Source organism: Hordeum vulgare, chromosome 4H (genome assembly GCF_904849725.1).
Source record: "Hordeum vulgare subsp. vulgare chromosome 4H, MorexV3_pseudomolecules_assembly, whole genome shotgun sequence".
Classification (NCBI taxonomy): Eukaryota; Viridiplantae; Streptophyta; class Magnoliopsida; order Poales; family Poaceae; genus Hordeum; species Hordeum vulgare.
Window position 1 is genome coordinate 602,661,557 of NC_058521.1, and position 23,470 is coordinate 602,685,026.

Here is a 23,470-nt window from a genome sequence, read left to right on the forward strand (position 1 = left end):
GACGAGCAGACGATGGCGCTGGTGGCGGCGATCATTCGGTACAGGTCTGGTCAGGTTAGTGGTTGCAAAAGCTCCTTGCTTGCGTAGTAAAATCCCACCACCCTCCCGGATCCGGTGTACTTGGTGGCGCGGCGACGGCGACGGTGTTGGCGGTGGCAGAACTAACAACACCAGTTCGGGTTGCAGCTGCGGCTGTGGTAAAATTCCTCTCTTGTGTTGTCTAGTTTCTAGTGGGGTTTTAGACACTCTGTCAGAACCCTCTCTGTTGCTCTCATGGCTAAGGTGGTTGCCCCCTCAGACTCCACCTCCACTGATTAGCTGGAGTTTACCTCCCTCCAACTCGATGTCCAACTTCTGCAGAAAAACAGGGAACAAGACAGAGTGGAGTTTGCTGAGTTCAGGGACTATGTGCATGAAAACTTTCACAACTTGCAGAAATCTCTAGGTGACTTGCAGGGCACACTGTCAAATTTTATCTGTGGATTTCCTAAACAAAGAGATGTGCATCCCAACCCTCAGGATATTCCTCAAGCCAGTGTTATTGCTCATACACCCCAGGGCCCTGTGAACAAGTTCTAAGATGCTCAACAATCCCCTGTGACTGTGGGTTCTGCAACTCTGGTGGACAAGAACTCCGGAAAGGAATTAAACCTAGATGGCACACTAAAATTACCCTACAGACATCGCCATTTTGCAGACAACAAGCAAGCCACTACTGAAGCTAAGAACCTAGCTGTTGCTCACCAAGTGCCTCCTGGCCGGCAAGTTATTAACTTAGAGCAAGATCAGGGTGAGGCACAAAATGCTCTTTTGGACAGAAGGTTTGGTACTGCAAACAGAGACTGGCCTCAAGAGATTAGAAGAGTGCACACTCTGGTAAAACCTGCCAAGTACAACATCCCTGAGTTTGATGGCACCAACACTGACTCCTGGATTCAGACCATTAAGATGTATTTTGAAGCTGCCAGAACTCCCCTGGAACAAAAGACTGAAATTGCTGTAACTTACTTGACAAGACCTGCAATTGAGTGGTGGAGAGGCACATGTATCATTGCTAATACACTACCTTGGTATAGCTTCTGCAAACTGTTAGGTGACAGGTTATCTGAAACTTCAGTTTGTGACAAAGTCAGAACATTCCATGCTCTTAACCAGATTGGAACTGTCAATGATTATGTACTGCAGTTTGAGAAATCCATTAACCTGATCAGAAGGGATAACCCAACGTTGCCACAGGAGTACTACAAAACAAGTTTCATTGCTGGCCTGTCTGACAGCATTCAACACCATGTCCAATATCATGAACCTCCTGACCTACAACAAGCTATTTGGCTAGCTATTAGAGCATATATCTCCATATGTGGTTTTGGAAATTGATGACAATTCCTATGGACTAATGGTTGCCTTAAGTTATATTTATAGGATTCGTCCATAGACACTTCTTGAAATGCATCTGTTGGGTTCAAGGAGTTTATATGATGACCAAGACGTTATTCAAGGTATTATCCAAAGAATGGTCATAGAAACACTAGGTTGATCAAGATCTCAGACAAAGAGTAAATCAAGATAATCAACACACAAAGCGTATAAGATGTACCGAGAGGGATCAAGTGATCCCATGGTATGGTAAGCATTGTCCATTACGTGTTTGTGTACTAACCCATGGTCTTTGTGAGACTCCTATGTGGGGGTTAGGTGTGCTTCCATTGGGCTTGCGTCAAAAGGAAGATCTCATACAACCCATGAAGGATGACATCAAGTGGTGATCGTCATCAAGATTGTGGTGTGCAAGTTCAAGCGGATCAGCACGAATATATCATTGAAACTATTGTCAATGATCTTGTGTTGATAAGGACAACCTCATGTGCTAACAAGGACAAGATCAAGATAAGAATTCCTGAGCACTACATGCTTGATTCTTGTGGATGTTCACATGGTGGACAAATGAAGATGAATACATAAGCTAGGCTTTCCACATTGAGTATGGGAGAGCTACTTGAAGACTTCATCATGTCGTGCTTTCAACTTGAGCCAAGAAGGAACAACAACATCAAGCTCAAGTGAAAGGGCTAACTCAAAGGTATCAGTTCCTTTGACGTTAGTTGTGCGGAGTGATGATCAGCGAATAAAAGTATACACTCAAGTATGGATCATCAGTACCCCTTTTATGATTCTTGAGTCTTTAGGGATCCCGCACTATTAAGAGGGGATCACAGGTTTTGCGATGAACTTGCTCAAACTACATCTCCATTGTTCTGCTCATACCACATCTCCACTGCTCTACTGTTATCAGGAAACAAGACCAGTGCCTCGGACATCCGGCCTCCTCCCGACGTTCGAGGCCCAGACATCCGGCCTCCTCCGGACGTCCGAGGCCCAGATATCCGACCAGCTTCGGAAATCTGGAAGCCTGCACCAGTAGATGTTGAGTTCTATATCTCGGAAATCCGGCTCCCTCCGGACGTCCGAGCGCCGGACGTCCGACACCCGTCGGAAATCCGGAACCTACCACCAGTAGAAGTTGAGCTGTATAACTCGGATTTCCGGTCCTCTCCGGACGTCCGGTGGCTGATAAATTCAACATAGGTTCAGTCGTATCTACAGGCCTCGGACGACCGACCCCTGTCGGACGTCCGGTCGCTGTTTAATTCAAAATAGTTTGAGTCGTATCTACAGGCCTCGGACGATCGACCCCTGTCGGACGTCTGACCCCTCGCGGACGCCCGGACTTCCGACAACTGTCGGACGTCCGGACCCTGTGTGACTTAAAGTGTCCCTAACGGCTCTTTTTCTCTCCCCACTATAAATACCCCCCTCCCACTTCGTGAGAGGGTTGCCCAACACAGCCTTATCCTCATAAGAACACATTTCCACCTCACACACATTTGCTCACTCCAAATCTTAGATCCCAAGAGCATTTGTGAGCCCCTTTGAGAGTTGTTCCAATCAAAAGATAGATCGTCTCCCTCTCCTTCTCTCAACCCAAGCTATTTGTGATTTGAGCAAGTTTTGAGCATTCCCCGTGATCTTGTTACTCTTGGAGGTTGGAGACTCCTAGGCGGTAGGAGTTCTTCGGAGAGGAATCAATCCGTGTGATTTCCCCCGGAAAAGTTTGTGAGGGTTTGGAAGCCACCTCAAAGGCTTACCACTAGTGGTTGAGAAACGCCTTCGTGGTGTTATCTCAAAGGGAGAATAGGGTGAGCCTTCGTGGCGTTGGTGTGCCTTCGTGGCAACATCCACCTCTCTAACGGTGACTAGCTTCCCTCCAAGGAAGTGAACATCGGGATACATCTTCGTCTCAGTGACCTTGGTTATCCTTAACCCTAACTCCTTACTTGTGGTTTACTTGTGTTATTTGAGCATACATACATTGCATATTGGTTGTGCTCATTATATTGTGTTGGCTATTTCTTGTACAAGATTAATCATTCAAGCATACCCTCTATATCCACACGTTCACACTTGCAGCTTTTGATATATCGTGTGATATAGTGTGATCTAGTATCTTGTGTCGTTCACCTACTTGTCGTGTGATATAGCTCAAGTAAGTTTGTGTAACTTACTTGTGCTTGTTAGTAACTGTATTGTGTCCATCTTGGTAGATCGTGTTGTTGATACACGTTGCAGTGCCTAGTGCATTTAGGGTTTGTGCTTAACAAGTACCCTCTTAGTTTATTTCCGCATTAGGTTCAAGCCAAATCCGAAGAAGTTTTTAAATAGCCTATTCACCCCCCCTCTAGGCGTCATCGAGGTCTTTTCAATTGGTATCAGAGCTAGGTCTCTCTTTAAGTAGGTTTCATGACCTAGAGAGTATTGATGTCAACTATTGGATTAGTGCACAGTGGCATCTTTGACTTTGATGGCACAAATTATACCCTATGGAGAATTCGTATGCTTCATCACTTTCGGGCCATGGGCCCAAATACTTTACGAATTGTTCTTGTAGGGATTGCCGACAAAAAGGATGATGCATCTTCATCTACTAATGAGATGTATTTTGATTGTGAGGCTTTTCTTTCCATTCATCGAACCATAAGTACTGAAGTGTTTAAGTCTATCTCGAGTTGCAAGTGAGCTCATGAAGTTTGGACTAAACTTGAAGATATATATGGTGGGTCCAATCTTGATGAAGACGGTATTATGATGAAGGAGTTGTTGCATGAGCTCTTCACTCTTTTCGATCTTAAAGAGTCCACCACTACTTCCATATCCGATTGCTTGCACACCTCAGCATCTTCAATCTCACAAGGTAATGACATGGTGAGTTAAGAAATATATGTTGATGAAAATGTCATAGCCTCTATGGACACGAGCATATCTAGCACCACACATAGTGTAAATTATTGTGCTGATAGGTCATGAATTTCACCTAAAGATTCCTCGACAAATGTCTGTGGTGATATGCCTGCTTCCTCGTGTCCTCTTGATCAAAATATCTTGTTTCTCCCTAGTTGCTCTATGACTAACCATTTAGGGGAAATCAAGAAATATGAAGTACTTTTGACTAATGAAGAATCTGATTCACCAAAAGAATCATCATCAAATCCTCCAGTTCACATGTGCAAGAGGTAATAATGAGGTATCATCTTCCCTGTGCAATAATGATGATATTTGCGATGAGGATGATGATGATGAATTGACTGAAAATATCTATGTGATCAGTAAAATTCTTCATAAAGCTAAAAATAACGCTCTTCAAAGGTTCCAAGATGTTCTTGCTTACTTTGAAAATTGTAATGATTCACTTAATCATGAACAAGCTAAAAGTGAACAACTTGAACATGAACTTGAGAAGAGTCATCAAGCATGTAGAGACTTAATATTTTCAAAAGAAGAGATTGAAGTTGCTCATGATAAACTTAAAAAGGATTTTGAGGTCCTTCTCCTTGAATGCAATAATGTCAAGAGAGAGCTCATCAAAACCTCTAAGATCTATGAGGAGCTTCAATCTACTCATGAGAAGTCTCTATTTGCTACTTACTCCTCTCATGTTGTTGATGATACTTGTACATCTAACCCTATCTCTTTTGAAGTATCAACATTGAAGGAGAATGTTGAGCTACGTGCTCAACTTGACTTACTAACTAGCAATTGTGGGAAGTTGGAAGAAAACCATGTAATGCTCACAAGCTCTCATGCCGATCTTCTAACATCCCATAATGTGCAAAAGTTAGCTCATGAGGCTATCATCACCAAGGTAACATCAAGTGAGCCTCATGTGGACAATGGCACTACTTCTAGTCAATGTACTATATTTCCATGTGCTAGTCCTCGTAATTCGTCTACTCACAATGTTGCTACCTCGTGTGATGAATTACTTTCCTTGCCTTGTTGCTCTAACATTGAAGCTTACACTTCCTCTAGTACTTGCATTGATACTAACCGTGCAGAGGAAATCAAAGAGCTCAAGGCCCAAGTCACTTCTTTGAAGAAAGACTTGGAACAGTGTCATGAAGGGATGTCCACACTCAACAACGTCCTGTGTGAGCAAACATCTCCGAATGACAAAAATGATGTTGGAGTAAACTCAAACAAGAACAAGAGGGGCCTAGAACAAGTCAAGAATTCGGCCAAAATCATTTGCTTCAAGTGCAAAGTTAAAGGGCACCATGTTAGATCTTGCCCTTTGAAGACGAAGTCTCAAAGTCACAAGCAACAAGGGAAGCGGCCACAAACTCAATCACATATTCAACTACAAGTTGAAGGAAGGCCTCTTCCCAATAAGACCCAAACCAACACTCCCCAAGGTGAGAAATCAACTGGGAAGAAAACAAAGGGTAGATGTTGCTACTTATGTCGTGAGAAGGGTCACGTCGCTTCGTCTTGCACGAGAGGTAACTTATCCAACCCAATCACTATTGATGATACCTATTCCCTTGGGAAGGATAAGGTTGGCAATGTGTTTGCCAAGTTTGTTGGTACTCAAAATGGTGTCAAGAAAAGAACCATTTGGGTTGCCAAGCCTATTGTGATTAACCTCTTAGGACCCAACGTAGTTGGGGACCAACAAGCTCAAACTTGAACAATAGGTGACGATGGAGGACATTAGAGATTTGGATACATAATGAAGAATTAAGGGGTCTTCATCATTCATATTATCTCAAGCCAAGTCATTTGGATTATCGAGTTTCTATCTTATATCCAATGTGCCTCCTTGCGGTAACTTATACTTAAACTGTTTACATTGTTAGGTGCTTGCCCCTTTGCATGTTGTGGTTTTGTACCTTGCATGTGTTTGTATATGTTGTGCTTCCAACTTGCTTATCTTGAGTAATCGAGTAGGGGTATGTTGTTTTGCATATCATGTACATGTGAGTCTTGTATTGAGCCTTTTGTGTCTTGTTTGTATTTTTGTTGGCTCTTGTGAGAGATTAATGGATTATCCCATTGTGGGGGAGTGATTTGCTTTGCACACCTCTCAATCCTATAAATGTGTATACATGGGGAATACCACTTAGTTTTGATATTTCAAGATTATCTAGTTTCTATGTGGTATGTCTTACTCATGAGAAATTCAAATTCTATATGGTCCATTAGTTATCTCTTGTTGGTTTCAATTTGCCACTTGTTAATATTGTTGGTTTATCACATTATGGGGGAGTAATATGCTATGCGCATATTACAAACCTAGAAAATGTGTACATTTGAGGTGTTGCCACTTAGTGTTGATATTGTAAATTATCCTGTTCCTAGGTGGCATGTTATCTCTACAAGTGTCATTTGCTTGCGTTTTATGGGTAAAGATAATCTTGGATATATTTGTGATCTACCAATGAGTATCATTTCGAAAATACTTCTTGTCCTTGACAATTGGTATTCCCATCATGTGATTGGAATTGCTAATCATCTTTACATTGGATTTTGTGTTTCGTTTGTCTTCCTTGCCTCTTATGGATCTATTCTAACCTGTCTAGTACTTTTATAGATATAGAGAAAGTGATGATCCCATCGTGTGCGTTTTGTATTTAAATGCAAATTCTATATAATGCACGTCCCTTGGGGGAGCTATCCTATTTTATTTAGAACACTCTCTTTATTCACCCATCATAAAATCTTTTGATCCCCATCAAGTGTGTGTTGATGGGAGGGAAGTCTTGCTCTTTATGATGCTTTGTGCCATCATGAAAATTTGTCGAGGGCTTAGTTTGTTGGAACCTAGCTCTCTTTTGGAAACTAGAAACCTCGTGTTTGTTTTCCTTCAATTGGTTTCTTGTTGCCTTCTATTTGGCATGTGTCAATGGATATCTCATTCCTTGAGGTATCTTTTAATTGATATCCTTCAAGTGATAGCTCTTTTGTTTTAGGATCTTATTATCACTTGATATCTTGTCTTTTGGTGACTTATCAACTTTGTGTTGAGTTGATTCTTAAGAGTCTTGAGCATGCGTATCTAGCTACTATATACAACTTCTTTTGCTTGCTTTCCTTCTTTGACCCAATATATAGGGGAAACTCCACCTTGTCATAAATTGGCTAAAAGTGTGTATGAAATCCAAATTCATATCTATATGCACATATGTATGTGGAGTTTGTCCTATGCATTGCTGGTTTTCTAACTCTTTGGTCCCAATGAGTTTGGGCACCATTTTGTTTGTTTTGTTGTTCCAGGAACAACTGGAAATGGATTGGATGCTCGGCTCACCTATAAGGAAGATGTTAAGACCATGTGATTATTGGAGCCAAGTTAGGATGATCAAAGAACAACTATCTACAACGTCAATCCAATGTTGTCTCGGTAACAAGTATCTACTTCATGCATTCTTTTCTTGCAAAGCACCCAACCTGTCTTTCCTTTTCAGGTTGCATCATGGCATGAATCTCTTGATTTGTTCTCGTAGTACTTGTTTGCTTTCTCAAAGCATCCGAACGATGATGTCTTACTACTAGTTGGGATGTCTTTGATGTTCGTATGTTGGAAGTTCATATTGTACAATAAGAAAATATTAGGCCATGTGCTATGCTTCCAAGCAAAAGATCTCATTGATCTATTTATGACTTCCTTTTTGGATATCTAGTTTGTTCCTTCTTGTAACCATTTCATGTGTACATCCTTCTTTGTGGATATATATCATCATGATTGTCTTCTACTTAGAATCTTTTACACATGAGAGAAGTTACATCTCTAATTGATATCCTCTTTTCTTTCACGTCCATCGTTGCATTTCCTCTTTCAAGTTTTTTTTGATGGCTTCGTGAAATGATTTGTTTTGAGTGCGCATCTTATTTCTACATCTTGATGCACTCTTTGGCGGTGAAGATTATTTTTTTCCTCATGCTTGTCTTGAGTAGGGTTTTTCCATTTCAACTAGTATCCCTCCTATTGACAAGGTTCTTACTTCCTATCTTCACAATGGGTTGTCACAAGCGTTGGTTCTTATTTTGTTTATTAGTAAGCTTGTGAACCCATTTTCTAGTATGTGTGTGTGGGAATGATATGTCTTGCACTTTGTATCTCATATTCATCAATACTATGTTGATGAGTAATGCTCATCCTTATCTTAAGTCTTCTCAAGTGCTTTGCCATGACTCACATACATTACTTTGGTTGAGCTTATTCTTAAGTTGCTACCTTTACATGTTGCTCAACCATTAGTTTTGTGCAATTGATATGCTTATTGTCTCATCTATCTTCTTGCACTCGTTGTGTGTTTCTATTAATTCTGGGGGAGCAAGGTTCCTACTTTGTGCACCTGTGTCAAATACAAAAATCTTATATTAGTGCACAAATCATGGGGAGCTTCTCTAGTTTTTGATAAAGCACTATGTTGCCTCTATCATAATATCTTTTATTCATGTGGTTCGAAGGACCATATGATTGTTTGTTCCATCTAGAATTGTTTGATTGCTTGCCTCTATCTTTGTATGTCTTTGTGGCATACGATCCTTTTATTTGCAATCTTTGGGTCCTCAATATAGTCTGTTTTCCTCCAACTACTTATCATTGTATTTGTGTATTTTTCTGCACTCATTTGCTGAGAAGTACACACTTTTTGGAGGACCACCTACTATTTTGGCTTTCTAAACTTGTCGTCCATTTTGGCAATCGATGCCAATGGGCGAGAAGTTTAGAGAGTTTACTTTGGATATGTTTAGAGGGTTTTGCTTTTATTGCGTAAGCATTTACATCTTGCACACATGCATTATTACCTTGTATGTGTGCGCTTGGTTATGCTTATTTCCTTATATAAACTCTCTTGAAGTGGTTGTCTTCAATTACCAAAATGGGGGAGATTGTTAGAGCATATATCTCCATATGTGATTTTGGAAATTGATGACAATTCCTATGGACTAATGGTTGCCTTAAGTTATATTTATAGGATTCGTCCATAGGCACTTCTTGAAATGCATCTGTTGGGTTCAAGGAGTTTATATGATGACCAAGACGTTATTCAAGGTATTATCCAAAGAATGGTCATAGAAACACTAGGTTGATCAAGATCTCAGACAAAGAGTAAATCAAGATGATCAACACACAAAGCGTATAAGATGTACCGAGAGGGATCAAGTGATCCCATGGTATGGTAAGCATTGTCCATTCGTGTTTGTGTACTAACCCATGGTCTTTGTGAGACTCCTATGTGGGGGTTAGGTGTGCTTCCATTGGGCTTGCATCAAAAGGAAGATCTCATACAACCCATGAAGGATGACGTCAAGTGGTGATCGTCATCAAGATTGTGGTGTGTAAGTTCAAGCGGATCAGCACGAATATATCATTGAAACTATTGTCAATGATCTTGTGTTGATAAGGACAACCTCATGTGCTAACAAGGACAAGATCAAGATAAGAATTCCTGAGCACTACATGCTTGATTCTTGTGGATGTTCACATGGTGGACAAATGAAGATGAATACATAAGCTAGGCTTTCCACATTGAGTATGGGAGAGCTACTTGAAGACTTCATCATGTCGTGCTTTCAACTTGAGCCAAGAAGGAACAACAACATCAAGCTCAAGTGAAAGGGCTAACTCAAAGGTATCAGTTCCTTTGACGTTAGTTGTGCGGAGTGATGATCAGCGAATAAAAGTATACACTCAAGTATGGATCATCAGTACCCCTTTTATGATTCTTGAGTCTTTAGGGATCCCGCACTATTAAGAGGGGATCACAGGTTTTGCGATGAACTTGCTCAAACTACATCTCCATTGTTCTGCTCATACCACATCTCCACTGCTCTACTGTTATCAGGAAACAAGACCAGTGCCTCGGACATCCGGCCTCCTCCCGACGTTCGAGGCCCAGACATCCGGCCTCCTCCGGACGTCCGAGGCCCAGATATCCGACCAGCTTCGGAAATCCGGAAGCCTGCACCAGTAGATGTTGAGTTCTATATCTCGGAAATCCGGCTCCCTCCGGACGTCCGAGCGCCGGACGTCCGACACCCGTCGGAAATCCGGAACCTACCACCAGTAGAAGTTGAGCTGTATAACTCGGATTTCCGGTCCTCTCCGGACGTCCGGTGGCTGATAAATTCAACATAGGTTCAGTCGTATCTACAGGCCTCGGACGACCGACCCCTGTCGGACGTCCGGTCGCTGTTTAATTCAAAATAGTTTCAGTCGTATCTACAGGCCTCGGACGACCGACCCCTGTCGGACGTCCGACCCCTCGCGGACGCCCGGACTTCCGACAACTGTCGGACGTCCGGACCCTGTGTGACTTAAAGTGTCCCCAACGGCTCTTTTTCTCTCCCCACTATAAATACCCCCCTCCCACTTCGTGAGAGGGTTGCCCAACACAGCCTTATCCTCATAAGAACACATTTCCACCTCACACACATTTGCTCACTCCAAATATTAGATCCCAAGAGCATTTGTGAGCCCCTTTGAGAGTTGTTCCAATCAAAAGATAGATCGTCTCCCTCTCCTTCTCTCAACCCAAGCTATTTGTGATTTGAGCAAGTTTTGAGCATTCCCCGTGATCTTGTTACTCTTGGAGGTTGGAGACTCCTAGGCGTAGGAGTTCTTCGGAGAGGAATCAATCTGTGTGATTTCCCCCGGAAAAGTTTGTGAGGGTTTGGAATCCACCTCAAAGGCTTACCACTAGTGGTTGAGAAACGCCTTCGTGGTGTTATCTCAAAGGGAGAATAGGGTGAGCCTTCGTGGCGTTGGTGTGCCTTCGTGGTAACATCCACCTCTCTAACGGTAACTAGCTTCCCTCCAAGGAAGTGAACATCGGGATACATCTTCGTCTCAGTGACCTTGGTTATCCTTAACCCTAACTCCTTACTTGTGGTTTACTTGTGTTATTTGAGCATACATACATTGCATATTGGTTGTGCTCATTATATTGTGTTGGCTATTTCTTGTACAAGATTAATCATTCAAGCATACCCTCTATATCCACACGTTCACACTTGCAGCTTTTGATATATCGTGTGATATAGTGTGATCTAGTATCTTGTGTCGTTCACCTACTTGTCGTGTGATATAGCTCAAGTAAGTTTGTGTAACTTACTTGTGCTTGTTAGTAACTATATTGTGTCCATCTTGGTAGATCGTGTTGTTGATACACGTTGCAGTGCCTAGTGCATTTAGGGTTTGTGCTTAACAAGTACCCTCTTAGTTTATTTCCGCATTAGGTTCAAGCCAAATCCGAAGAAGTTTTTAAATAGCCTATTCACCCCCCCTCTAGGCGTCATCAAGGTCTTTTCACTAGCTAGAAGGATGGAGCAATCTTAACCAGCCAAGAAAGTACAACAACAATTCTTGAATCAAACTGTGAAAAGGAAAATTCAATTTGACCCTGGAAAACAACCTCCTAGTTCCATTGCCACTGTTATTCAACGAGCAAGGTTGAAGGGCATTTGCTATAAGTGCAAGGACCCATGGTTCCCAGGGCACAAGAAGGTCTGTAAGCTAGCAAACCAAATGCAAATCCAGGCACTGCAAGAGAGTTACCCTGATGATGCAGAGTTAGTATATTATACTGCTGAAAGTGATGAGGCAGACACTCCACCTCCTGTGGGTAATGATGATCCTCCATTGCAAATAGCAATGCATGCCTTGATGGGAATTAGAGCTACTAGGAAACTAAGTTTCACTGTGACTGTCATGTTAGGGAAAATCCCTGCCACAACCCTCATTGATAGTGGTAGCACTGCTACATTCATCACACCATCCTTAGCTGAGAAAGCAAAGTGTGCTCTAACTCCAACCAAGAGAAGACAAGTGATTGTGGCAAATGGTGCTACACTCTGGTCAGAGTTCATTGCACTTAACTGCCCCTTTTCTCTACAAGGAACTAACTTCTCCACAGATTTCAGAGTGTTGTAACTACATGGTTATGATGTAATCCTAGGGGCTGATTGGATGGCTGCATTTAGCCCTATAGAACTTGACTTTGATGAGATGCATGTCAAAGTCACATTACCTGGGGGTGAAAAGAAAATATCCGAAGATGAAAGTTTACCCACAGTACCAGTTAAAGAGATTCTTTCCACTGAAACTATTCCCAGTGAACCTGTTTGTGGAGCTGTTCTTTTACTTAATAGAATTGTGGTGCAAGAACCTGTGGATCAAATTGTGCCTGAGCCAGTACAGAAGATTCTCAATGAGTATTCCCCTGTTTTGAGCACCCCAACAACTTTACCTCGCAAAAGGGCTATTGATCATGTCATCACATTCACCCCCCAAGCTAAGATTATTAACCAGAGACCTTATAGACTGCCTCACCACGAGAAGGATGCAATGGAAACCATAGTGCAAGAGATAATCAAGTCTAAAGTTATTAGGGACAGTAACAGTCCTTATTCTTCCCTTGCACTTCTGGTAAAAAAGAAGGACATGACATGGAGGCTGGTCAATGATTTCAGAAAAGTGAATGAACAGACTATGAAAACCAAATATCCCATCCCTGTTATTGAAGATCTCTTGGATGAACTGAAAGGCGCAACAGTCTTTTCCAAGTTGGATCTGAGAAGTGGTTATCACCAAATCAGAATGAAAGAGGAGGACATTGAGAAAACTGTTTTTAGCACACACTGTGGACACTATGAATACTTGGTGATGCCCTTTGGACTGCCAATGCTCGTGCCACATTCCAGCTCCTTATGAACACTATCCTAGCCCCTTACCTAAGGAAGTTTGTCTTGGTTTTCTTTGATGATATCATGATATATAGCAGAAATATGAAGGAACACCTGCAACACCTCAAACTAGTTCTGGAAGCACTACAGTCAAATCAGTTATTTGCAAAGCTTAGCAAGTGTTCATTTGCTCAACCACAAGTGGAATACTTGGGTCATGTCATAAGGGGTGATGGGGTTGCTACCGATCCTTCAAAAATTGAAGTCATTACTCAATGGCCAGCACCTGAGAATGTAACTCAGTTAAGAAGTTTCTTGGGCTTAACTAGTTACTACAGGAGGTTTATTCAACACTATGGGTTTATCTGTAAACCTCTGTTCAACTCCTTAAGAAAAGACAATTTCCAGTGGGGGTCTGAACAAATGGAGGCTTTCATCATACTAAAGCACAAAATGACTCAAGCCCCAGTCTTGGCACTTCCTGACTTTTCTCAGCCTTTTATATTGGAAACTGATGCGTGTGCATATGGAATTGGTGCTGTGTTAATGCAAGAGGGTAGACCACTCTCCTACTTCAGTAAAACTATTGGCCCAAAAGCTGCAGCAATGTCCACTTATGATAAAGAGACTTTAGCAATTATTGCAGCACTCAAACATTGGAAACATTACTTTGCTGCATCAGCACTAGTAATCAGAACTCACCAGCAAAGCTTGAGATATATTCAGGACCAAAAGCTAACAGAGGGGATCCAACATAAATTGCTAATCAAGTCGCTGGGATATAATTTCAGAATTGAATACAAGCAAGGGAAGAACAACAAAGTTGCTGATGCCTTATCAAGAGTCCAATATAGATTACACTCATTAATTGCTAGCCAAGCTCAACCCAGTTGGTTAACTGAAGTTGTTGCTAGTTATGCTCAGGACCAAAAGTGTAAAGATCTCCTAGCACAACTGGCCATCTCTGCAACTGATGTTCCTAACTTTACCTTGCAACAAGGACTGTTGAGATACAAAAACAGATTTGTCATTGGTTTGGACAATGCTCTTAGAACTAAACAGGTGTCAGCAATGCACAACTCTAAGCTAGGGGGTCACTCTGGACACAAAGCAACTTACCAAAGAATGAAACTCCTTTTCCATTGGCCAGGCATGAAGAAATTTATTGTGGACTTTATCAAACAGTGCCCAACTTGCCAAATAAACAAACGTGAGCACTGCAAATACCCAGGATTACTGCAACCCCTCCAAGTTCCTGACTTTGCTTGGTGTCACATTAGCATGGATTTCATTGAAGGCCTCCCTACCTCACAAGCCAAGGACACGATTCTTGTAGTGGTGGACAGATTCACCAAGTACAGTCACTTCCAATGAAACACCCCATTACTGTCAGTACTGTTGGAAGAGCCTTTACTGAAAATATATTCAAGTTGCATGGACTCCCTTCAGTCATTGTCACCGACAGAGACAGAATCTTCACCAGCAACCTTTGGCAAGAACTGTTCAAGAAACTTGGCATCAAACTACACATGAACACTTCCTACCACCCTCAATCTGATGGTCAGACAGAGAGGGTTAATCAATGTCTGGAAAACTACTTAAGGTGCATGGCTTTCCTCCAACCTCAAAAGTGGTTGCAGTGGCTTCCATTGGCTGAATGGTGGTATAACACTAGTTACCACACATCACTCCAACTCACACCTTTCCAGGCATTGTACAACAGACCACCTAACATGCTATCTGAAGCTGCTCTTTACCCTGCTGACATGGTTCGAGAATTCTCCTCCATCCTAACTGCAGAACAACTGGCAGCTCAGATCAAGGGTAACCTTCTCAAGGCTCAGCAGAGAATGAAGTTGTATGCTGACAGAAAGAGGTCTGAAAGAACATTGGAAGTTGGGGACATGGTCTATCTGAAGCTTCAACCTTACAGGCACACCACACTAAGCTTGCATAGATGCCTTAAGCTACATTCCAAGTACTATGGACCCTTCAGAATTATCCAGAAAGTTGGGCCTGTAGCATAAAAACTGTTATTGCCTGAACATTGCAAGCTTCACCCTACATTCCATGTCAACCAACTTAAAAAGCATCTTGGACCACAGGCCATACCCAACCCTCATCTCCCTCTCCTCCATACTGATGGAACCATCTTATTGGAACCTGAGAAGTTAATGGAAAGAAAACTCATTCCAAGGGTGCAGGGAGATATTCAGATTCCAGTGGCCAGATGGCTCACTAAGTGGACCAACCTGGCTGAACAGGGTGCTACCTGGGAGGATGCCTCCTTTATCCAAAAGGTCTTCCCTGCATTCCAACCCTGAGGACAGGTCTGATGTTACTTGGGGGGGATTGTCAGGACCTAGGCTCCAGATTAGCCGAGAGTTTGAACAAGGAAGATGGCGCGAAGCAACCAGAGCCATCCATCCAAGATCCAACGCGCCAGAGACCTCCATACCGCTTCGCTTTATGAGAGTTCGCGGCGACCGTGGATGCTCGATCGGACGGCGATCCGCGTGCCGGGCGTCACTGTCGCTAATACGGCATGCCACCTTTCTTTTCTTCTTCTACTTTTGCATTTCCTTTCGTTCCACCTTTGTAAGGCTATATAAGCCACGGATCTGGCTCAGTGGAGCTCATCTTTTTGCTAGGGTTTACCCCCATTGTGCCGCCAGTGTTCCTCGCCAGCTCCTATGTAATTTAACCTCATATTTCGTCTCTAATTCATCGAGTAAAGAGGCTAGTTCGAGTGAATCCGACCCTGTTCTAGTTCTTCAGTTTAGCAGGGTCTGACAGGCAGCGGAAAAGCGGGGTCGTGGGACCAGTGCGCCGAACCCTCGCCGCCGCTGGCAGATGCCACTCCCAGCTCCAGGTCCGCACCCTCACCCCAACCGTAAACCTGCTCCTCTCATCTCCCTCTCTCTTTTTATCCGCTTCTTGCTTTACTGAAGCTTCGAGTAGTTTCCTAGACTGATTTAGAGCGAATTAAATTAGTGAATCCGCGGTCAAGTTTTGACATCGTCGACCACGAATTGGCAGTGATATCTTAGGGTTCTTTGGTGAATCATTAGTCCTGATTACTGGTACAGTGGCCTCACCTAAACTTGGATCCCTGCCACTGTCTCAGCTGTAGATGGTTCTGTAATAGCTTCTTCTTATTGAAGTTTGGCATGTCCAGTTGACACTCTTATTGTCTAGAAAAGATAAGATCATGAGCATAGAATTGCATTTTTGTGTGAAGCAAAATCATCACTTATTGCTATTTATTTTGGGGATAACAAAGCATCCCCTCTGCCATGACCTGAAAATATACAATGGTATACAAAGATGGCACACCGTTTTTTTTGTTGTTCTAGTTATGCTGTTGTGGAAAAACAGAATCAAGTTGTAGGTGGTTTTGGAGTAGCTTCTTCTGATTGAAGTTTGGCATGTCCTAGTTGACACTCCTATTTGCCTAATTTTTAAGTTAAAGCCTACTGCCTTTCTTGTAGTGTGTATTAACTCTACTATGTTTCAGTTCCTAATTCTGACCCGTTATTCTTGAATTTCTATGTGGCAGAGAAGTTACCACTGTGGAGAGGCCCTCTGAGAACACCTGCCGCACCTTAGCCTCTACCTCCTTGCCTTCGCCTGGACCTAATGTCTGTGTACATCTCCTGGAAAACCTTCTTCATGAAATCATTGCTCTCTTTAATTCATTCCAATACTTCCTTGCTTTCATTGGCACCTGCCACTCTTGGCGCTCTGCAGTCTCCACCTTTCCATCTGTGTATGCCTTCAGCTTCCCGCCATTCCACTTCAAACCAGATGGCCCTTATGTTCGTCCACGTAGTGGCAATATCAAGACAATCCTTTTATCTAGTTGCAAATGGCAGCTCAGTGATCTTTGCAAGGAAAACATATCCCTCCACCGCTCAGTGCCTCAAAATAATCCAGATACGATGCACTATTTGGGCTGCTCATATGGGTATCTGATCTTCTCCTACGAGGAGCACTACCTCCTTATCAATGCGTACACCGGTACCAAGTTAGAGCCCCCCAAACTCCCACCCAACAACAGACTCGGCTACTTTTGTGGCATAGGCATCATTACGGCTCCATTAAGTTTGCCCAACTCTCGCCTACTCCTTTCCTCGACAACTTCCATGTTTGAGTGGCAGGTTGGAACAAGCTCTGAAGCTCCTGGTCAGAGCACTGCCTTGCACTTGGTGAGGACCGCATCTATAGATTGTGCTCTTGAAAGGTGATATCTTTGCCATAGATGTTTGCATGAGGCTCCACACTATACACTTTACAACTTAGTTCAGCATGCAACAGGTAGCAATGATATGGGAGTTCGTGACTATTAACCCATGGTATCTGGCCTGTGGTGACATGCTTCTCATGGTTGACCTCTTGGTCTCTCGTGAATTGGATGGCTCATCTAGTCGCACCTTCAATGTCTTTCGTCTTGACTTTTCTTTCAAGCCATCTGAGTGGGTGAAGGTGGAGAAACTAGAAAACCATGCTCTGTTTGTTAGCCTTGATCAGAGGAATCCTTCGTTTGCTTGCATGGCCCCGGAAAGATGGGGAGGAAAGAGTAACTGCATTTATTTCGCTGGGCTGTTTGAAGATCCTGTTGAACCTTGGACCGCGGTCGAGATCGGCCAGCCAGTGCATAAACAGACAATTCAGTGGGTATGCTACAGCGGCGTGTTCCCTCCCGACTGCATCATACTAACTAGCCTCTGGCTGTTCCCCAGTTTAATTTATGGTTCTGGCTAGTGATCCTGTCGCTGGGTTTCGTCTAGTCTCGTGCAAGACCTGGTGTTATTTCACTTAGCAACTGGTTCTGTAACTGCAATGGTTTCCTGATTTTGGGACTGATGTATTTTGGTCAAGCACAATTCATCTGTATTTGCATGCTGCTGTTACGCCTGGTTGTACTGTGGTGAACATCAGAACTGCCCTTGCGCTAGTAGATGCAGCAGTAGGATGGTGAACATCGTATTGTGTATGCATGCTGATGCTTTGAAACATCACCTTGGATCATTCATATTTTTTGCCAGATTGGATCATTCATTGTTGAACTGAATTAATGTACCTGATGGTGGTTTTCTTGATCTTTTTGGTTGATAATCTGTTGCCGATGGAACAGGACAAAACTTGTTTACTCTGGAACTAACTCTTTGCCTTGTTCTTCCATGTGTATCCTTCATGTACAACTTGTAGCAGTGGTAATCATAGGAATGCATTGTCCTCTGCTCCGGTTTATTATATGGAGCTTCAGACAGAAATGCACGAGGTGTGATGCATTGTCCTCTGCCCCGGGAAGGTAATTAACTGGCAGCGAGGTGCGATGCATTGTCCTCTGCTCCAGTTTATTATCTAGTCCAGCTCAAGGCCAAATAACAGAAATTCACTCTACTCTTACCGGATGCATCTGCTGATTGGACCGACGGGACATTGGATCATCAGTATCTAGTACGACCTGCTATCATTAGTATCTAGTATGACCTGCTATCATCAGTATCTAGTACGACCTTCTGTTTTTCCTATATAAGTTTCTTACCGTGAATCATCATTTTTTTTTTCGAACATACATGAGTATTGTCTTTTTTGGCTTCCATGTATTTCCCTCTTATTGCCTTATTGGGGTCTCTGTCTTGATCTGATGCCTGGTGTACTCTTTATGTACAACATGTAGCAATGTACAACTATGCAGTGTGTAATCATAGAAAGGTGATGTACTCTACTCCAGTTTATTACTATCTACACCTTAAGACCATAGTTTTAAATAGCCGGCTATAGCCCCGCTATAGCCTTTTCAGTAGGGTGCCGCTAAATGGTATCACGTACGAATATGCCGCTATAGCCTGATATAGCCCGCTATAGCCGATTTTCAGGCCTGCCGCTATTTGTCATAGCCCGCTATTTAAAACATTGCTTAAGACAACTGCGGCTAAATGTGTCGTAGAAATATCCAGCGGTTTGAATGACGACGAGGTCAGATAGGGCGATGCTGCTGAAATTTCTCATCTGTCAAGTAATTTTATCATCATTCTCTACTTGCGGTTTTGCTTGTAAGTTTGTATGATCAAGATTTTAGAGATTGGAAGATATGACTGAATAGGTTTCAAACCATCATTCCCTGTTTTTGCCTCTTTTGATTGGACTTCAAATCTAGAATTTTTTAGCTGAGCTTGAGACCTAGCTAGAAGTAATAGAAGCAATTATTACAGAAGGATAATAAATACCTAGTCATGACCGCATGTTCCATGTCCTCCAACCTCCTTTCCCCAACTCCAGTTTACCATCGGTGTTTGGGTTGGGTTTTCTCCACTGCTTAAAATGCGCACAGTTTAGCGCTCATATCTTCCCAAACATCTTCCTGTGGGATGAAAACACGGAGGTTTTTCTTTCGTACTAGCACCCAAAAATGCTAAAGATACGGACAGGTTCTAACAGACTTTTACGGGATGCTAACGCGGCCTAATCTAATTGCCACTCCCTGATTTTCACTGGTGGGACCGTCCTCCTTAATCAAGTTTCAACCAATCACAACTAACGAGCCTGTAAATCTTCCGTAGAGAGCCCGTACGTCTAGCATTACTGACTACCACCTATGACGGTTGAAATTTTTTGACACTACTCCCGAATCGGCCCAAAATGGACACAAACAAAAGGCTAGTATTTACCTTTGTTCCAAATAACTTGTTTTACATTTGTTTTGATACAGATGTTTGTAACATTAAAACGTTTTTATACACATTTATATCTAGACAAATGTAAGACAAGTAATTTGGGAAGGAGGAAGTACTAAGCAAGGATACTTTAAAAAAAAGAGAGAGTAGAATAGCACTGGTGAGACACCAATATTGATGCATCATTAGGGGCTTGAACTCTTAACAATGTGCTAAGCATGTGCTCTGGTAGTTTGCCCTATTATGTCCGAATGAAAAAAAAGAGTAACACTTGTAACTCTAACAATGTAGCCTTTATGTCAGTCCAGACGTGCAGCACAAATTGTCCCTAATTAGTAGCGATGTTCCTCTAGATCCTCCGAGCTTCCAATGTCTTAATTGTACAGAGCATATCCCGATGTGTTGTGATCGTGGATAGATAAGTGGGTGGTAGCTATTGTTAGGATGATCTGTTTCCTGTGTGGGTCTAACGGCCCATCGGACCCCTTGCATCGCGTCCTGAATGGGGGCGCCCAACCAAACCATGGTTTGTGGGGCCCCTGTGACCTGCGTTATATATAAAAAGGTTGGGGCAAAGGCATGCAGTACGAGGTTAACCGCGCTGCCAGTCACCCCATCAACATCCTCTCTCGATCTAGGTTTAGCGTAGTGCTCACGGGAAGCACCGCCGCTGCCGCCACTACTTCGCCCATTCTCTGCCGTCACCACCATCACCATTCTTCATGGCGTCGGGCTCGGGATCCACGAGCCAAGGAGAAGGTAAAAGCCACCGATATTCCTACCCCTAACCGATCCAGAGTCTATCAACTATCCCTGTGATATTGATATCAGACTCTTTCGTATGCCCATAGCGCAACAACATTACTCGTTGTGGTAGAACTCTGTTGCCACAACATCATCACTGCAATTGCATGGTGTTTATTGCAATGCCTGGCAACGGCCTTGTTTTTTGTGTGCTAAATACATACTAATTGTACTGATTTTAGGTTTATTGCGACAATAATAAAATTCATAGAAATATATCGACAACAATTTAGCTGCATCAGGTAAGGAAATTCACTTTGTCGAAATACATATTTTTAAAAGTAAAAAAAAATCCCACGTGTACGTCCGGACATTATACGTTCATACACAAAGTTTGGTAAAAAAGTATATTTTTTGTGGCATGTGTAAAAAAGACATTTTTCGATGCATGATTATAGTTGTTCACGGGACATTTTGTTATCTTTTTTATACATGCCACAAAAAATGTTCCTTTTTTCTAAAATTTTGTGTGCGAACATAGAATGTTCATATGTACATGCAAAATTATTGTTTGAATCTTTTAAACATTTTGAAATGTGTTTTTACATATATTTCATAATAGATGTATCTATACTTATGAGCGAAGACACCACTCCCCTTCAGATAGGGATTCATGTACTAGTGTTGTATATTTCTTGTTGACAATCAATAAAAGCTGACCATTATGTCACAGTGCTTTGACAAGACCGGACTAGTGCATGAATTGCTGAACCCACTCTCTAGCTAGATTTGATATTATAAAGCTTGAGTCCAACATTAAGCAAGCAGAGTTTAGTTGGTTCCGTGTCATAATTTTTGGAATAACTTTGGTTACCACCTTACTAAGACAACTTGCTGATTTTGGCAGTGTGGTGATGGTTTAGAGCAACTCTAGCAGACCCCGGATCCCGCCCCGGCCCGCAAAATAACCGCCAAAGTGCAGGTCGAGGCGGAACAACCTGCCCGATCAAACCCCGCATCCCGCCCCGGCTCTCAAATATTTCTGCGGGGCGCGGCAAAACTTCTCCCCCAACCTCTAGTTTCACGGGCCGGGAGGCCGACTCGAGCTCAGCCTCTATCCGCAGCAAAATTTGGCGGGAGGGACATTTCCGCGCGGCCTTTCCCGCTCCCCCACCCGCCGCCACCATTGCCTCGCCACCGCACGCTCCGGTGCATCCTCCGCGGCCGTCCCTCGGCGCCATGGACGCCTCCTTGCTGCCCCCGTCACCGTCAGGTCGCGCACGCTCCTTCCCCTCGGGCGGATCTCGTCGCCGGCCATGTTGGCCCCGCCGTCGCTTAAGCTAGCGCCGCGCCTGCCCGCAAGCGGCAGGGCAACGTGGTCGTGCCGGGCGGAAATCCGACAGCCCCCGCCGCGAAGGCTCGCGCTCCAGGCGCTAACGCTGTTGTGCGATCTCGGCCGGCGGCGGAGAAGGTCACCAAGGCCGCGGGCCTCAAGAGGAAGAGGATTCCGGCTCCTTCATCCTCTCACTCCATCCCGGAAAGAGATGCCTCGGCAATGCCGTTCAACGGTGTCGCTCCCCCCGCAAGCGAGGTGTTCGACGAAATGGCCGGAAGGTATGCGTCTTCGATCATGGTCATTTCCTTCCGTTTTCGCCATTTGTTGCGATAGCTCGTGAATTGTCAATCCTTCAATATAGCCAAAGATCGAAGAACTACACGATCTTGGAAGATCAAACTTTGATCCAAGCATGGAGTGCGGTGTCTCTTGATGCATGCACGGGTACTTCTCAAACCGCCAAGAGATATTGGCAAAGGATCGAAGATCAATACTTCCACATTATGGCAAAGTATCCCAATAGGACTCCACGCACATTTCGGTCACTTCAAGGGCGTTGGGAGAATATCAAGCCTATGTGCAGCCGTTGGGCAGCTTGCTTGGAGCAAGTACGCAATGCACTTCCAAGTGGGAACGTGGAATCCGACTATGTGAGTTTGTTTTGCCTTTGTTCAAGTTGTGCGTAATCATATTTGCATCATGAGAATTCATTACATCACTTTGTTCACATGGTGTAGGACAAGATTGCCCAACATAGATACAAAGACATGGAAGCTTCGGAAAGCAAATTCTTCAAACTAGACAAAGACATGGAAGCTTCGGAAAGCAAATTCTTCAAACTAGAGCATTGTTGGGAGTTGCTCCAAAAGTGCGAGAAGTGGAAGTTGATCGACAAAGAATCTTTGTTGCTCGTCGAAGAGAACAAGATCATGTCAATGAACCGCGATGACATGGACGACCTCACCAAAACATGGCATGATATGGCAAGGAGAGAGATCTTGAAGAGGAGAATGATCGTGTCGGCTGGCACGTGTTACAGTTCCAGAGATGTTTTCTCTGCTCCATATGGTGGCAATGCCGATGAACTTCAAGATGGACTCGATGGCGCGGAGTGAAGATCGACCAAAATGATGCAAGACCTCTTTTGCGTTTGTCGTACTGAACTTGGCTTTTATTTGCGCGTAAAACTGTGTTATGTTTGTTTGAATTTGAACTTATTTGTGAGAACTTATGTCAAATGCGAGAATTGAGTGTTTTCTGTTTTCGGGTCGAGGCGGTCGTGTCCGAACAGACCCCGTAAAAGCCGACCCGTATAAAAGTATATTCGAAGAATATACTTTTATACGGGTCCGTTTGGGGGGTTTGCATCTGCGGCCGACCGAGCCAGCCCGGAAAAGCGGTTTTCCCTGACCTGCAAATCGTTTTGCGGGCCGACGGGATGCGGGGTCTGCTACAGTTGCTCTTATTGTCATATAAATTGTAGTTTGTCAGGATGGGTTATTGCCATGTAAACTTGGCCGTTGCAATAGGATATATTCAGGAAATCTCATACATCGCCACATGTTATTGGCATGAAATATCATGTTGCGATGGGATGTTGTGATAAAATCACTTTTTTGGACAAAATGTTACTATAGAACATACTCTCTCCATTTCTAAATATAAGACTTCTTATAGATTT

The 23,470-nt window shown here is 43.3% G+C and overlaps 1 pseudogene; it reads left to right on the forward strand.

Annotated features, from left to right (window-relative positions):
* The first annotated feature begins 12 nt into the window (after positions 1 to 12).
* LOC123450906 lies at positions 13 to 17,790 on the forward strand (annotated as a pseudogene).
* Positions 17,791 to 23,470: the final 5,680 nt, after the last annotated feature.